Source organism: Podarcis pityusensis (genome assembly GCF_964106645.2).
Source record: "Podarcis pityusensis genome assembly, chromosome: 10".
Classification (NCBI taxonomy): Eukaryota; Metazoa; Chordata; class Lepidosauria; order Squamata; family Lacertidae; genus Podarcis; species Podarcis pityusensis.
Genome location: NC_138035.1, coordinates 32,802,880 through 32,819,026, shown reverse-complemented (window position 1 = coordinate 32,819,026; position 16,147 = coordinate 32,802,880). Strand labels below are relative to the sequence as shown.

The window sequence follows — 16,147 nt, the reverse complement described above, 5'->3', positions numbered from 1 at the left end:
GAAATGGTCAAATCGGCTATGATAAGGTGGGCACAGGACATTGGGTATAATATTATGTTTGAGGACTGGGAAAGGTTGTGGAGTACCGGACTGAAATTTACTGCATGCAATGCTTTGAAAGAAAATGTAATGAAAATGATATATAGATGGTATATGACCCCAGTCAAACTTGCAAAAATTTACCACCTGTCTGATAATAAGTGTTGGAAATGTAAAGAGTGTGAAGGAACATTTTTCCACCTCTGGTGGACTTGCCCTAAAGTGAAGGCGTTCTGGGAAATGATTTATAATGAATTGAAAAAGGTATTTAAGTATACCTTCACCAAGAAACCAGAGGCCTTTCTTTTGGGTACTGTCGGCCAAGGGGTGGTAAAGAAGGACCGGACATTTTTTATGTATGCAACAACAGCAGCAAGGATACTTCTCGCAAAGCACTGGAAAACTCAAGATCTACCCACACTGGAAGAATGGCAGATGCAACTGATAGACTATATGGAACTGGCCGAGATGACTGGCAGAATTCGTGACCTGGGAGAAGAGAAGATGGAGGAGGATTGGAAGAAATTTAAGAATTATTTACAAAAGTATTGTAATTTGAGTGAATGTTAAGCAGGATGCTAGATCATAAATAATCGAGCACCACTAACCTAGATGACTTAAGAAAATAAGTGAGATTGAGAAAATATAAATTTTTTGAGAATTATAAGATTATAAAGACATAAATGAGATATAAGAATGCAAATAAGATAATAAATTGCTGGTAAAAAGTTATAATGATGAAAGTGGGAGCGGGAGATGTGAGGAAGTCCAAAGAAAATGTGAAATTATGTTAAGATTTGTTATACTGTTTATTATGTTCATTTTTATTGTAAACCCCAATAAATATTTTTCAAAAAAAAAAAAAAAACTCTTGTTGTTGCTACTGAGCTGCTTTGATAGAAGCCCCTATTGGAAGTGGGATTTTTAGAAGGCTGGGTGCATATCAATGGTAAGGTCTGCACCACTGAAGCAAATAGTTCAGGTTTAATCCTTTTTGAATATACATTTCTGCAGAAAAAATACTGATGACTGAATGTGTGGTATTGTGGTTAGAATTAAAGACTGGAACTAGGGGGTATCAGGTTTAAATTCTCACTTGAGTATTGAGGTCATTGAGTGATTTTGGGCCAGTCTTTCTGTGTGTGTCTCTGGGTGGGGAAGCAGGAATCTTGTATATCACCTCAATCTTCTTACTAAGTTTTACTCAGAGTAAACACACTGACAGTGGAGAAAACTTGGCCATGGCTATTAATTTCAGTGGGTCAACTCTGAGTAGGGCTGGCAGTGGATACAATCCATATGTAGTTGCTTTAAAAAGCAACCCTGAAAATAGTCTGTTTTGGAAAAGCCTTCTGCATTAGTGTTTTGTGGCATTTGCCCGTTGTTTGTGTTTAGACATGGATATTTGATTGGGAGCCTCAGCTGTTCTACTTGTGCAGTTGAGAGATTAACAAGGAGTAGAAAGAGAAATAAGATGAAAGTGAAGAAAACAGGTCCTGGTTAATTTGTATCTCTTGATTGGCCTGTTTTTAATATTGGACCACATAGTATAGTAATTATCCTGAGCATGTAGAATTCAATGCAAACAGAAGATTTTTTAATAATGAGCTTGGGAATGTGGCTAAATATTTCTTTCTGTGATTTTCTATTAGGTGGAGTGGTAGAGGATGTTAATGATTCATGAGAGTGCCTTCACAATAGCCAGCATGCCCAATGGTCAGGGACGATGAGAGTTGTGGTCCTCCAGATGTTGTTGGAGTGCAGGCTCCCTACCCCTGGTGTAAGCAAACCATAAATTACAAGGCAGTTATAAAAACGATCAAGACTTGGAAACGTTTATTTCCTTGGGAAGGAGATAGGTTCTGCTGCTGAAGGTTTCACACTTTTGCTATATTTTCTTCTAACTGTTCCAAAGAAGAGGTGTTAGTCTCAGACCACAACTGCACCCGTGCACTGTAACATATGTAAAAAAAGATGTGTGAGAGAACCATCTCCATCTCTCAAACCTTACTGCTCTTAAAGTCTTGAAATGATGAGGGGGACACCCCCCAAGATGGAGAATACCTTTTCTGCTTTGTAGTCTTTTGAATATGAGCAAAGCCTGGATTTTCCAACAGGCACTGCTGTCAGCATCATCCAATTGACAGACGACCATAAAGAGAAGGATTGGGTCATCTTAGATGCCCAGTTAATCAGGGGTTCAGCCAAGAACACAAATGTACATAGGAGCATGCTTACTCGTGAGGGTATATTAGCAATGTGAACAAATGTATTGATCCAGAGGTTTCTACCACAATGAAATGACTGCATAACTATGACAAATAAAGATCACTGTAGCCCCTATTTCAATGATTCCTCAAATGTGATACATATCTCCTTACTGGCAGTTGCCAGTCGACAAAAGACTGTAGCAGGCTGCTGTGAAAGGTCACGAGTCTGCTCAGAGCTGTGAGGCCAAATAACCGAAAAGAATGTCACTTTCTGAGGTATATTCAACCCGGAAATGCCTGCACAAGCCTCACTGAAATGAACAGGAGCCTGGCATGATGATGGACTGTGCCCTATGGGTCAAAACTGTTTCCCCTGCTCTTCTGCCCTTAAATAGCACCCAAACGGTGTCGCTTGTGGCTGTCAGATCACCTTGCCCTGTGCCTGCCTTTGAGTAGGAGTCAGAAAAAGATGGTACCCTAATTACCTAGTTGTTGCAAGTGCATATCCAGGGGGTAGGGATTATACCCAGCCAAGAGTGGAATATATCCTTGACTAGGGCAGGTACTGTGGAAGATGCATCTGAAAGGAGACTGCTTTTTGGTTTAGAGATCTGTCAGAGGTGGATTTAAGGGAGCATGACTGGTCCGGTCGCACTGGGCGTGAAGCCTTGGGGCCAAGGCAGGGGACTTCACATCTGTTCTCAAATTCTTGTAAGTTTGCCAGATAGTACCTTGCACTTTGAATCAGCTGAAGAGGAAACAACCTGGCTGCATTTTACATTGAACGTTTAAATGGAGTCAGAGACAAATTGCCACAGAGGTATAATCAGCAAGCAAATTATGATCTGATACCCGTTAAGCTTCAGATGTAGCGGCTGGTTGATTAAATTGTGATTGACAAACTTCAAAATGACATGCTTGTCGTCGCAGAAGAGCAGTGGAAACCCCAGAGTGATTCTGAAAAGGGAAGTGACAGAGCTAGTGCGCTCTCTCTCTCTCTCTCTCTCTCTCTTTCTCTCTCTCTCTCTCTGATGGAAGAAAGGGGTTGAATTGCCCTCTTGAAGTCAGCATTAGTGCCTGCCTCAGAGAGTCATCAGGCAAAATGAGCAATTAATCAGTCGCCTTTTGAAAAGGGACAAGGGACCTCTCCATAGGTTTAGGAGCCAGCATTATCCAATCCCTGTCTGCATTTCAGTTGCAAGAGCACTAAAGCAGATGTCTGACAACAGGGCCACAACTACTGTAATATCCTTTCCTTTTTCGCTTCTGTTTTTTGATGGCTTGGGGGGGTGCGTGCGCGCGCGCGCGCACACACACACACACACACACAGAGCTACTTGTTAAAAACATGAAAGCAGTTTTAACATTTTTCGGTTTAAAGACTAGTAAGCAGATTGGCACTGCTGTTTTCTGCCTTGTCTGTAAATGTTGCTTATAGAACTTGCCGTGCATACTATGGGCCTTTCCACACTTAGCATTTGCCCCACTCTTTCCAGTCACAGGTCAACACCAAGCACCATCCCACACAAGCACCAAGGTACACTTGTAGTAATAGAGCCATTTCCCCGCCTGTTTCTGTGCCTTTGATAGTGGCCTGACATACAGAGATTAAGTAGGTGAAGCTTTAACCATCATGGCCTGACCTAGAAGTGCCAGGCTGCCCCCAATATTGGGGTGAGGGCACACGTTGTGTGCGCATAGCGTCAAGTGAGTGACTCACATTGTGCATGTGTAATACCACATGCGTTGCATGCAAATGATGTTGTGTCATCTGGAAAAGGCTGAGCGCTCTGTAGGAGCTGGTTGTGAAGCTGTGACATGCAACTTGCAATGTGCATAACGCGCACCAGGCCCCCTCAGCATTGAGGTGGCCAAACCCCCTTATGACAAAGATTGAGGGGACAAGAGACATGTTGGCCCCAGAGCTGGTGCACCTGGCCTGCGCGATTTTCTAAGAGAGGAAGAAGCAACACTCTTCAGAGAAGAATCTGGGTGCCATATCTCCCCCCCCCCCAAAAAAATGGCAGTTACCCACCGTGCTCAGCTTAAAGAGTCCTATCCAACCATAATAAGAGGAACGTGAGCAATACTCAGCAGGCGCATTATAAAATGGCTGTCTCAAGGATTATATTGTGCTATTTTATAGATATATTTATATATCATTTTTAGGCCCACAGTCCCCCAAAGCGGTGAGCAGCATATTAACGCAACAAATGATGCCATAAAACATACTATAAAATACTATAAATCAATCATCAAAACAGATTTAGAGTGGAAAGGACTTCGGGAGTCACCTAGGTCACCCCCGGTTCAATTCAGAGACATTTGTACAGGTATTCTTTGTGCAAGTGTGATTAAAAAAATCCTTCCTAAATAGAATGATCTTAAGATATTTACATTCTTCTCCTTTTAACCCCATCCCATATTTTAATTTATTTAAAAAATTCTATCCTTTCAGGATAGAATTCTACATTTCAGGACAAGCTGTTTACATAAACAGATAAAATACAAACATTCAAACACCTCTTTCCAATAAAACTAAAAACATCCCATAGCTCAGCACAACAGTTATATAAAAAGCAACTTAAACAATTAAGAGTAAATTGAACTTCTGAATCTCAAAAGATCTCATGGTCTCCTTTCAATCTGTTCCCGGGCAAATGGAAGACCCTTGCCAGTAGATACCAAAGACAAGCACTCACAGAGATGATGAAGTGTTTCATTTATTCATTTCTAAAATCAAGAGCTGTTGTTTAATTGGACTGAAGAAACAAACAAGCTCTTAGCAGCCCTTACAGCACAGGCCATGCTGAAGCTCCAGGGATGGCTTTTGGCTGTAATTGGAAAGTAGCCTACATTTCGGATTCCCATCCAAAAGGCTTTATTTCCCACTGCCAAGACAGAGCAATGCTGCTGAACTTTCTAAATGAATGAGGCAGAGCCCAAGAGACTCTGGCCAAGGTAGATACAATACAATCTACATCTGTCCAGGCGCAGCTTCAAGCTTCATAAAAGTGTGTTATCTCCACCGAGTCTCCTTATCACTACTCTCAATTCCTGGTTTAGCAGTGGATTCATACATAGCTCAAATACATATCAAGAGGGTATTGGGGATGTAGGCATGATTTAAAAATACCCCCCCAAGCCTTTCATTGAGAGGCTTAAGCATCTGGATGTATTTAGCTCACTTAAAACAAGGTTAAAAGAGGCTTGTTTTTGCATGTATACTGCCATGGATGCTGACTAACCATCCTCTGTTAGTGTGGTTGTTACCTAGTAATCCAGAGTGATGGGTTGATCAGTGGGAACTATGACCCAAGATGGTAACTAGAAATCTCTATCCAATATTTGGAATGGGATATGCATCTGTGAGAAGAAGACAGAGAAAGAGGTAAAGGCAGTTTGAATTTAGAGAGAACAAGACAGTGTGTATCCTGGGGGAGCTGTGAACTGGCTAAAGGTAAAGAATCTTGGGATGTAGGAGATTTCTCTGAGGATCTGGTGCCTGCTGTGAGAGAATTCATTCACTTTCCACTTTGTCCTGCTTATATATTTGTAAGTAAAAGCAAATATGACAGAAATGCAAGTCTGGTGTTTAAGGGAGATAACAGAAATCACTGGGTTAAAGCTGTCAAAAAGTTCAGAGGTAGGATCTGTTAGAATTCCTGCTCCATGATTGCAGTCATGGGATTTTTATCTATCACATGACTGTGTGTGTTTTGACTCCACAGAGTGGAAAGTGACGGAGAGAGAATGTTTGTGTTACTGTGTTCCGTGAAGGGGGACTATTGTCCTTTGTTCTTTCTCTTTGCTATCTGATGCTAGAGAGAGAGGGAGCCATGTTGCAGTGCTCCGTGTGTGTTTATATGTAGATTAACCAAAATGCTGAGGTCTGTCACGCAAGCTGCGAAGACTCTGTGGATCCCTAAGTGTGCCGGTGTCTGTTGGCATTGGTCGCTGTGATGTTTGGGCTGAAGAAAGCTAATGAAGCTCCTGACCAGGAGGGAGAGAACATGCCAGTTGGGCATGTATCTCTGCCAGGGTCCTACTCGAGTGTAGGATGAGCTCCTGACAGCATCATTATCAGTTTACGATGGGGTGGAAGGTTTGCAGGCTATGAAAGGCCTGCTCACAAATTTATTGACAGCTGCACAAATTATTATAGCTAGGAAGTGGAAGGGGCAAGCAGAATATGAAATGGAAGAATGGTATAAAGAGGTGTGGAATATAGCTATTAACACGTGCCATCAAGGCAAGATGGGGGAATATGCAGGCACTGGCAGAGGAAGAGAAAGAGGAGTGGAGGGGGAGCGCACCGCCCCTGGCAGCACGATCCCGGCAGGGTGCCATTGTGGCTGCCCCCCACCCCCAGAACACCCCACCCCCGCAGGTGGCGTGCCCCGCCCCCAGGATGTGTGCCAGCCCCACCCTTGCCTGCTCTCCGCCACTGTATGCATGCGAAATGATTTTGAGTAGATATGGAGGGTGTTTGTAGAATTTATACTGTTAAAACGGAAAGGGTTCAAACCATGGCAAGAGGTGTTGAAATTTTGGGAGGTTGGATAATTATAATGGAATGGTATTGGTGGTGGGGTGCACATTTTTATTCTTATTTATTTATGATTATTACTTTGTCAAAATAAAATAAAGAACTTTTAAAAAGAAAGAAATGCAAGTCTGCAGTGCACTCTAATCCAAAAGAAAGCAAAACGCCATAGCACTGCCTCCGTAATTTCTCATCAGTCAGAAGTTAATGTTTTGCACTTCCCCAAGCTGAAGAAAGTTCACAGCTTTACACCATGAATGGTGTACCTGTGGCATTTCAGATGCTGTTGCACTATAATCCCAACCATCCCTTGTCATTGGCCATGCTAGTTGGAGTTTACTCCAGAAACCTTTGGAGAGCGACAGGTTTCTCATCCTTGCTTTACATGGTCTTTTCTTTTCTTTTCTTTTCTTTTCTTTTCTTTTCTTTTCTTTTCTTTTCTTTTCTTTCTTTCTTTCATTTGGGGGGAGGAGAAAGCATAGGGAAGTTATCACATTTTGTAATAATCTGCTTCTCTATAAATGTATAGACTATAAAATTGGGCTGCAGAAGCATGCACACAGGCCCTCCACCCAAGGCAATGTAATTCCAGCACACAAAGCCCTACACCATTAATAGGGAGCCTGTGGTCCTACAGCAGGCATAGGCAAACTCAGCCCTCCAGATGTTTTGGGACTACAATTCCCATCATCCCTACCTAACAGGACAAGTGGTCAGGGATGATTGGAGTTGTAGTCCCAAAACATCTGGCGGGCCGAGTTGGCCTATGCCTGTCCTACAGCATTCAACTCCAACTCCCATCAGCCCCATCCAGCTAGGCCGGGGGTCAGGGATGCTGGAAGCTTTGGTCCAATAGCTTCTATAGCGCCATAGCTTCCCCATTCTTCTCTTAAACAATTTGTTGTTGTTTAGTCGTTTAGTCGTGTCCGACTCTTCGTGACCCCATGGACCAGAGCACGCCAGACACTCCTGTCTTCCACTGCTTCCCGCAGTTTGGTCAGACTCATGTTTGTAGCTTCAAGAACATTGTCCAACCATCTCGTCCTCTGTTGTCCCCTTCTCCTTGTGCCCTCCATCTTTCCCAACATCAGGGTCTTTTCCAGGGAGTCTTCTCTTCTCATGAGGTGGCCAAAGTATTGGAGCCTCAGCTTCATGATCTGTCCTTCCAGTGAGCACTCAGGGCTGATTTCCTTACGAATGGATGCGTTTGATCTTCTTGCAGTCCATGGGACTCTCAAGAGTCTCCTCCAGCACCATAATTCAAAAGCATCAATTCTTTGGCGATCAGCCTTCTTTATGGTCCAGCTCTCACTTCCATACATCACTACCGGGAAAACCATGGCTTTAACTATACGGACCTTTGTTGGCAAGGTGATGTCTCTGCTTTTTAAGATGCTGTCTAGGTTTTCCATCGCCTTTCTCCCAAGGAGCAGGTGTCTTTTAATTTCGTGACTGCTGTCACCATCTGCAGTGATCATGGAGCCCAAGAAAGTAAAATCTCTCACTGCCTCCATTTCTTCCCCTTCTATTTGCCAGGAGGTGATGTTGAGCTTCAGACCATATTTTGCACTCTCCTCTTTCACCCTCATTAAAAGGTTCTTTAATTCCCCTCACTTTCTGCCATCAAGGTTGTGTCATCTGCATATCTGAGGTTGTTGATATTTCTTCCGGCAATCTTAATTCCGGCTAGGGATTCATCCAGCCCAGCCTTTCGCATAATGAATTCTGCATATAAGTTAAATAAGGAGGGAGACAATATACAGCCTTGCCGTACTCCTTTCCCAATTTTGAACCAGTCAGTTGCTCCATATCCAGTTCTAACTGTAGCTTCTTGTCCCACATAGAGATTTCTCAGGAGACAGATGAGGTGATCAGGCACTCCCATTTCTTTAAGAACTTGCCATAGTTTGCTGTGGTCGACACAGTCAAAGGCTTTTGCATAGTCAATGAAGCAGAAGTAGATGTCTTTCTGGAACTCTCTAGCTTTCTCCATAATCCAGCGCATGTTTGCAATTTGGTCTCTGGTTCCTCTGCCCCTACAAAATCCATCTTGCACTTCTGGGAGTTCTCGGTCCACATACTGCTTAAGCCTGCCTTGTAGAATTTTAAGCATAACCTTGCTAGCATGTGAAATGAGTGCAATTGTGCGGTGGTTGGAGCATTCTTTGGCACTGCCCTTCTTTGGGATTGGGATGTAGACTGATCTTCTCCAATCCTCTGGCCACTGCTGAGTTTTCCAAATTTGGTGGCATATTGAGTGTAGCACCTTAACAGCATCATCGTTTAAAATTTTAAATAGTTCAGCTGGAATATCGTCACTTCCACTGGCCTTGTTATTAGCAGTGCTTTCTAAGGCCCATTTGACTTCACTCTCCAGGATGTCTGGCTCAAGGTCAGCAACCACACTACCTGGGGTGTACGAGACATCCATATCTTTCTGGTATAATTCCTCTGTGTATTCTTGCCACCTCTTCTTGATGTCTTCTGCTTCTGTTAGGTCCTTTCCATTTTTGTCTTTTATTATGGCAATCTTTGAACGAAATGTTCCTTTCATATCTCCAATTTTCTTGAACAGATCTCTGGTTCTTCCCATTCTATTGTTTTCCTCTATTTCTTTGCATTGCTCGTTTAAGAAGGCCTTATTGTCTCTCCTTGCTATTTTTTGGAAATCTGAATTCAATTTCCTGTATCTTTCACTATCTCCCTCGCATTTTGCTTGCCTTCTCTCCCCTGCTATTTGTAAGGCCTCGTTGGACAGCCACTTTGCTTTCTTGCATTTCCTTTTCATTGGGATGGTTTTAGTTGCTGCCTACTGTATAATGTTACGAACCTCCATCCATACTTCTTCAGGCACTCTGTCCACCAAATCTAAATCCTTAAACCTGTTCCTCACTTCCACTGTGTATTCATAAGGGATTTGACTTAGATTGTATCTTACCAGCCCAGTGGTTTTTCCTACTTTCTTCAGTTTAAGCTTGAATTTTGCTATAAGAAGCTGATGATCTGAGCCACAGTCAGCTCCAGGTCTTGTTTTTGCTGACTGTATAGAGCTTCTCCATCTTTGGCTGCAGAGAATATAATCAATCTGATTTCGATGCTGCCCATCTGGTGATGTCCATGTGTAGAGTCGTCTCTTGTGTTGTTGGAAAAGCGTGTTTGTGATGACCAGCTTGTTCTCTTGGCAGAACTCTATTAGCCTTTGCCCTGCTTCGTTTTGAACTCCAAGGCCAAACTTGCCAGTTGTTCCTTTTATCTCTTGACTCCCTACTTTAGCATTCCAATCCTGGGATATTAAACAATATCCCAGGCCAAATCCCAAAGCATTTGCTTTTCATAGAATTGTAGAGTTGGAAGGGACCCCGAAGGTTTGAGCTCTTCTTGTGTACATTCTCTCAAGCAAAACTGGTTTCAACTACCTTCCAGCTGGATGGGAATCAATATATGTATATTCCAACAGAACCTGAGAGCAGCCTAATGGTTTTCAATATCCATTGTTCCCTGTTAATGCCTAGGGTTGTAGGGCAAGTCAAGACTAGACGGGGGGGGGGGGATTTTTTCACGTTTCAGAAAACAGCAGTATGACTTGCAGCAGTATTTCCATGGCGAGGTCACTGCAACCAGAAGTCATCTTGTTAAACTCGCAAATATATGGAAATTAAAAAGGATATGTTTCCTAGCCAATTTCAGTGGTCCCCAAATGCTTGCGGTGATGCTAATAGATTCCTACCTGTTCAAAAGCAAAGCTTTCAAAAAGTTTGGATGGGTTAGAAGGCAGTTGAAATCCACTTTGAGTAGCCGAGTTGAACAGAGGAGGTGGCTACCTTGGAGCCAAGGAAAGATGGAGAGAAAACAGGTAAAGCTGTTAAGAAAGTGAAACATACAGGCAGTCCTCAACACACTGCAGAATCTCAAAGGAAGGCTTTTGGGCAGTGTTCGAAACTCCCATTGTTCTAGGCGCATTTTGCAACAGGGAATTTAATTAGCGTTAGTTTCTGAGTTCTGGGTGCAGTATTGCACCCAAGATTTCAGATTAAAACTGCAGAGTGGAAGGAAAGGAGGACCTTTTTCTGCCTCCCCACTTCCAGCTACTTTCTGAAGACTGGAGAAGAGACCCTCTTAAGAATATTAGGGGGGTGGGCAGGGGAAGGACAAGTGAAAAATGAACATAGTATTTTAGCTGCAGTTCATTTTCAGCTTTATATTCTTGTTATTTAAAAAGTGAACCTAGACATTCCGTAGTTGTGCCCATAACCCAGGTTAAGGTGCCATTTAGCTCCTAGCTTTCTTTCATATCTCAGTTTCTAGCCCTGCTTTTGGGGTGTAGGTAAGGGAGGTCAGGCTGATGACTCCGCTGGGTGGAGAACCCACTTGTGCCACTGCAGATGCCTAACGAGAACCACAAGCTGAAAAAAGAAACCAGAACAACTCAAAAGAAATCATAGTTGGACTTTACACAGCAAAGCAAATGTAAGCACTAGACCAGATGATCAAAGAAATGAAATTAGGTCTTTCCTATTTGGAATCTTGCGATCACAAATAGATTTGTTTCTGAAATAGCTTCCATCTTCTATCTTCTATCAGGCATTATGTACACGATTCAAGAGCTGCTTCTTAAAATTTCAAAGACTGTTGTTCAACTAGTGCATCTTAAACTGAACATGTGTGCTACAAATGTAAATTACTGATAATATGGCTATATTTCCATTTAGAATACATATTGAACTCTGGTGGCCATAGAAAGTGTAGGATATATATTGATCTATCCAGTATCCTGGAGCTATGATTTGGTTTTTGAGACAGTCAAAACTTTTCTCTTATTTTCTTTTTGTAAAATATAGGGCCTAATGAAGCCACAGTTAAGCATATTTTAAGAGTTGTTCAATACAAATGGTTTAGAAATGAGCTTGAAAATCCATGGGACTGAAATTGGGACTGGATTGTGTCCAGACTTCTGAACACGCATACAGCCTATTGTGCCCTGAACAGATGGTGAGGACTTAACAAGCAGTATTTATATGGCGGAAATGACTGGCAGAATCCGAGACCAGGGAGAAGAGTCGGTGAAAGAAGACTGGAAGAAATTTAAAGACTATTTACAGAAATATTGTAAAATTAAGGAATCTTAGAAGGATGTTGGATAGAAACTAAGAGGTTTTTAGCTGTAATGCTTTAAGAGATATGAAAAAAGGTTTACAATTGGGTAAAAGTTTAATGGTAAGGATTTGCTGAACTAACAAACTGAACTGGAATACAAAAAAGGGAGGTATGAGGAGGTCCGGGGAAATACCGTATTTTTTGCACCATAACACTCACTTTTTTCCTCCTAGAAAGTAAGGGGAAATGTCTGTGCGTGTTATGGAGCAAATGCCTGCGGGTGGCGGGGGGGATCTGCTGCAGTCGTGAGCAGAGGATCCATGGTTCCCCTTCCTTCCCTCCTCCGTGGTTACAAAGCATGGATCCACATGGATCCTCAGGATTTTTGCATTGGGCTACTCCAAACTCACTGTCAGATCACATGTCTGTGGCCACAGCATGAACCACAAAAATCATATATCCACTATTTCGTTTAGAATATTTTTTTTCTTGTTTTCCTCCTCTAAAAACTACGTGCGTGTTATGGTCTGGTGCGTGTTATAGAGCGAAAAATACGGTAAGTGTAGGGAAGATAGGTTTGGAAAATTAAAGTCTTTTTAACTGTTTTATTTTGTATGTTTCCTTTTTATTCTTTACTTTTTTGTTATATTTTAAAAACTTTACTCTTTTTTCTGTTTTTTGTATTTTTTTGAAACTTTAATAAATATCATTTAAAAAAAAAACAAGCAGTATTTATACTCTGGTTTCTCTTCAGATCATATAAATCTTTCACCTTTAACAAGTAGTATTTATTTTTCAGTTCTCATTTGTGGTCACTAAAATGAGACTTTACTTACTGTTCCTTTAATGCATAATTGTCTCTAAAATATATGAGTTTTACTATATGCATATTTGCCAAATGTAAAACGGATGATTAAGTCCACTATCTGGAAGGGATGCAGTGACATGCAAAGAACTGAACAGAGGTGAGAGGGGGAAAGCTTTTCTCCCCATCATAATTGTCTCTTGGGAACTGTGGTCTATGCAAATGTTGCCATGTTTTCAGATTTACTCATTATTCATAATAATTCAAGCAAGTCGTATGAATAATCCTAGGACTGTTGTTCAGCTGCGAGGCAGCCCTTACAAATACTTCTGTGAAATGCAAAGTGTGTTGGCTGGTTTTGATCTGACTCACAAGGTGACAGTGAGGGTCTTTCTTGTTCCTTCTTCTAGGTTCTCATTAAAGCTTTTTTTTGGGGGGGGTTACTGAATGTCCGGTATCTTCCAATTGTCTCAGTGAGCTTCTCATTAACCTTGGGGGCGGGGAGTGTCCAGCATCTCCCACCCTGCCCTGCCACCCTCTAGCTGTGATAGGGAACCAATTTTATCTCAAGGGCCACATTCTCCCCAGGAGCTGCTCAGAGACAAAGGTAAGTGGAATAATGGAGGTGACGCCTACCTTTGTACAGTAGGCTGCCTTCTAGTGGCTGCTACACATGCGCACACACACACACACACACACACACACACACACAGAATGCACAGCATTATCCCAGTTGAAGGATGCACTTCAGCCAGACAAAAGCAAGGAGAAGGCAGAGCAGGGGTGTAGACTGGGAGAATCCTGAGAGCCATATAGAGGAGACTAGAGGGATGCCTTTGCCCTCAACCTGAAATTCCCCTTCTGGCTGCCAGGCCACAGATTCCTCACTCCTGCTCTAGTCGTGACCAGGCCAAGATAGATTATGTGCACACACAACTCACTTCCCATAGTACACAGTACATAAGCGCAATGCCACATTGTGCACTCAAGATGGCCGCATTGGTGGGGGCGTGAACTATCTTTTAGAAGCAGCAAAAACCGATGCCCCATTCATGCCACAGAGCGAGAGTAAATGGTCTTTTTAGTTCAGAGACACAGCTATTCTTTTGCAAATCTGTTCTGTGCCCGCAAGGCACTGTTAAATAATACTGATTTTGTCTAACAGTGTTTGTAAGGTGCTGTACAAAGTGTCATGGCTTCAGCCCAGAAGTATTTTATTTTATTTTAAAAGATTTATAAACATTATAAAGTATCAGAAATGTACAGAAAATGAAAAATAAGTATAAAACACTCACCAGAAGTAATGAAGTTAAAATAACAATACAACGCCAGAAGATGATCAACAGTCATTAATTAAAATGTTCAGTCAGAAAAGGCTTGTGTATATAATAAGAGTTAAGCATGAATCTGAAATGGCACTCAGTAGGGGCATGCCGTATCTTAGATGGGAATAAATTCCACATTAAAGGGGCCGCAACACTGAAAGCCCTGCTACTGGTAGACGCAAGGAGAAGAGCCAAAACCTTTGGCACCAACAGGAGACGCTCTACCATGCATTGTAGTGGCTGGGCAGGGGTATAAAGTTGTATTTTTTTGTAGCCCCATCCCAGGTTGTTAAGTATCTTAGCTAGGCTTGAATATTATGCCTCTTTACTTGTGGAATGGGGTGGGCAACATTTGCTGTTCTGCCTCCGACGGTAAAATCTCATAAGCCAGTCCTGACTGTTTAAGGTATAAATCCTTTGACCTGAGCCTGATATTTAAAATTCAAACCCAGCCCTGTGTTCTAGAACTACTTTAAGTCCAGTGCTGTTTACAACTGCATCACAGAAGCTCTTGTTCTGAGCTTTTGAGCACTTATGTGTGCTTGCGGAAGTCTAAATTTTACCTCCCCCCCTCCAGTTAATTCTTTGGTGGACGTTTCTAGCAGTGAGGTCCAATGGGACACAAATACAGTTGCAGCAAATCCTGCTTTTTCATTTATTCGAGCAAATACTTGAGATAATTATTTTGAAGCATTTCTCCAGCCCTGGTAGTAAACTGTATTTTTAATTGCTGCTTTCGTATGCATGCTGTTTTATTTGTTTAATAAAACTCACTTGGCTAACTAGACCCCAGAGCTCACAAGGCTTCCATCTCCTCATAAAGGAGATAAGAAATGTGAGTTTCCTTATGGAATGCACTAAAGATCTGCTTCTATTAATTTGTTTCAGTTGTGCTAGTGGCTGTCCGTTATATAATAAGGGTTTTTTTTGGCTGCTTAAAAAAAACCACTCCCCAGACATGAGCTCCTTGTTTAAAATAGGATGTTCATTACTGTTTGAAGATGCTTATCTCTGTGTCCTCCATTGTTTCCCCAAAATGTTGGGTCAGTTAGTTCAGTTAGTTTAGTCTGAAGGACCAACCACATCTGCTATTGGGTCCCCGGAGCACAGATTCACACAAAGCGGCAAAACGTCCTTGCAGGTTATTAACAGGATTTTATTTGAAGTGCATATATGCAGAACAAAGGTACAGGGCGATAAGCTCCCAACCTGCACACCCAGTCAGGGTGCGCCCCCTTTTTATAGATTTGCAGAATACAATACCACCTGATTTCTTGTAAACCGAAAGTTATGGCAACTTCCTATGTCCTTACATGGGCTTGTCCCCCCCCTTCTTTCCTGCAATGGCCTCACCTGCCTCTCCATGCCACGGCAATATGCGTTCCTGAGTCTGCTTATCTCTTTACAACCTTGAATAATAAACATTTGAGCCTGTTCCATCAATGCCAGCCTTGTTCTCCTGATGGACCTCGACATGTGATTTACACTAATAGCAATAAGATGGGGCTTTGTTTCTTGTGCCCCCTGTCTGGGGTACAATAACATCCATTCAACTTTGCTTTTATCTTTTACCCGCCTAAGTCAGTCATTCTGAGAGAGGAGAAAATGCCTAAAACAGTTTTTGGGATCCATATATTCTAATGGCCCTTCAAGTCTACCTCTTGAATCATGAGAGCTGGATTGCTGCCTCCACCAGTGGCCAGATAGCCCTGGAAAGCTCACAAGCGGGGGCATTAAGCGATGATGTATGTCATTTATAGATATATCAGCTATGTATTTTGCAGTCTAATATCTAGCACTGTGAACTGTTCTTTGGGGTGTCTATGTCCTGGGGCTGCTTCTTTTAGAGAAGGGTTTTTGCCCAACGTCCATAGCACTCGTGTTCTTGCAGAAATGGAGGTACGGTATTGCAGAACTATTCCACCTGCCCAATGGCCATGTGCACGCTCTTTGCACTAAGTCAGCTTCAGCTCATTGTGAGGAGATTGCCCCTAATTCTGCACCTCCTTTTGGGTTAGACTTGGGACAGTTCTCCATTACAAATGCTGTAGGAAATACAGTGGTACCTCAGGTTACAGACGCTTCAGGTTACATACGCTTCAGGTTACAGACTCCGCTAACCCAGAAA

General features: G+C 42.3%; 1 long non-coding RNA gene across 2 annotated transcripts in view; it reads right to left on the bottom strand.

Moving 5' to 3' along the window:
• Positions 1–14,774, bottom strand: part of LOC308457778 — a 31,067-nt gene extending 16,293 nt beyond the window's left edge. The window contains exons 1-3 of one of the 2 annotated variants that reach the window (XR_013977109.1): positions 13,990–14,773; positions 10,523–11,198; positions 1,847–1,992 (exon numbers count right to left, since the gene is read on the bottom strand). This is a non-coding gene — a long non-coding RNA (uncharacterized lncRNA). Of the gene's footprint in view, positions 1–1,846; positions 1,993–10,522; positions 11,199–13,989 lie in introns of those variants that run through there. The other variant, XR_013977108.1, reaches the window with a different exon arrangement.
• Positions 14,775–16,147: the final 1,373 nt, after the last annotated feature.